The 1924-nt window shown below is 42.3% G+C and overlaps 1 protein-coding gene across 1 annotated transcript in view; it reads right to left on the bottom strand.

Moving 5' to 3' along the window:
• The window catches only part of LOC310855299 (uncharacterized protein), a 63766-nt gene extending 63474 nt beyond the window's left edge, over positions 1-292 (bottom strand). The window contains exon 1 of the mRNA XM_083760247.1: positions 34-292. The gene's annotated coding sequence lies outside the window, so the exon portion shown is untranslated. The remainder of the gene's footprint in view (positions 1-33) is intronic.
• Between the last annotated feature and the right edge of the window lie 1632 nt (positions 293-1924).

The raw sequence follows: 1924 nt of genomic DNA, 5'->3' as shown, positions 1-1924 counted from the left end.
TACAGTACAGTAGGCTACATTTATATTACATACCCTTTTCAGCTTAGACTGGACCAAATGCATTCACAGCGGGGAGTCTTTGATTGGATGCAGTGCCAGTCAGCAGCACGGCGGTCTGTCTGGTTCAACAACAATGTAGTAGTTCTTTAATTTCCACGGCTTTGAACAAACGGTGATGTTTTTACAAGCTGTATGTCTGTCTGTGACTGTCTGTCTTCGGCTAAAAACAAATGCCTCCTCGTTGCTTCCTGATTTACGTACAGTCAGTGACAGTGTGAGTGGTGGTGATGGTGTGTTTCTGGTGGGGTGGGGCGGAATGTTGTTACTCCGCGAAGAAATGTGTGCAAAAGAGCACGCCTGTGCACGTTATGAACGCAACGCGTTTTGCTTGTGTGGATATTTTTTAACACGTAATTTTCAAATGCGCAATCATGGGTTTGAACTAAATTAAGGCGAAGCACATGCTGCCTGAAGTGCGTTCAGTTCAGTTCACCACAGCCAGTGTTGTGCAGAGCAGATGTGGAAATGGTTATGCCCCAGCCACAGAGCTGCGCCTGTATTTTATTGTTTTCTTTTTCTTGCAGCGTGCTGACAAATACGGTAAATGTTATCATGTGACTTGTACACTCACCTCTCTCTCTCTGTGTGTGTGTGTGTGTGTGTGTGTGTGTGCGTGCGTGCGCGTGTATTTGTATTGTGTATTTCCCCCAAGCCCATTAGTCTAGTGGGAGCAGGGGGGTATCATGCACCCCCCTGAAATATACTTCTAAACAGTGTTTTCTTATTGGAAAAAAAGTGCTGAAAATGATGAGCTATGATAAAAAGTTGTCAAAATGTCCCACCTACCTCAAAACCCCCTTTTTGGTATATGGCTCTGGCGAAATTGTGTAAAGGCAAATATTAATTCACTAAAATTACATAAATAGACATGGTAGTCTGAAATTGGTCATGGAGTATCTTGACACATAGGGGTAAGTAGCAGAACAGGATTTGGGGGGTTGCTACCATTATATTCTTAAATATGAACCACATCATCCTCAAAAACACAAAAAAAGATGGTGTCCGCTTGACTAATAACAACAAAGATGGTTATTTTTCAACACATTATGGTGAGTATCACTGCCTCACTTGTTTATAGAAAACTTCCCATATCCCTAAGCTTCAATTTGAGCCCAAGATAACCTTTCCATCTTGTAAATTACTCTTTCTGTAGCCAAAATACTGAACTATACCTCAAATCGGTGAAAATTGTATATTTAGTCAGTATCAGCTATACATTTGGAATAAATGAATGAATGACTGAGTTTGAACTGACTCCACATCATGGAATATTTGTTACTTGAATAAGCTATGTTAAAAAGTTTGCAAAGTGTCCCATCTACCGTTTTTATGCAAATGAGTGCCTCCATTATCAAAATAATCGATTTTCACTATATCTCAGCCAATATTGCACTTAAATGAACAAATAAGGTGTCTAGACCTATGTTTTGAGGGTCACGGATCTCAGTGAAACTATTCTCTCGCTTGTATTGTGTTGTAAGGCAACACGGTGGTTCTCTTCAGAGCAGAGTAGCATGGAGGAAGACGAGCCAGGTCAACTTTAGATTTAGAAATGAGTTTGTCATCTGCCCTTTCACTGAAGACTCACAATTCAAATAGCTCTAGCCAAGCCATGTGGCTCATCGGTCAGGAGCCTAACAAGTACACTCCCTGGCATGACTAGTATGTCGCAGGGACCCTTTGATATTACCCAGCTGGGGATCGAACCCCTGACCATCCAGTCTCAGGGTGGACGCTCTAAGTACAAGGCCACTGAGCTGTTGATGATATCCAGGGCCTCTTACTTGTGTGTAACTCTAGAGTGTACAAAATGGAACCAAATGGACCTGTAAGCCTTACGGAGCCATGAGGCCCATAGGGCAGG

The sequence above is a fragment of the Protomyctophum parallelum genome (genome assembly GCF_964188405.1).
Source record: "Protomyctophum parallelum genome assembly, chromosome: 3".
In the NCBI taxonomy this organism is placed as follows: Eukaryota; Metazoa; Chordata; class Actinopteri; order Myctophiformes; family Myctophidae; genus Protomyctophum; species Protomyctophum parallelum.
The sequence above is the reverse complement of the archived record's forward strand: the minus strand, read 5'-3'. Positions and strand labels throughout refer to the sequence as shown.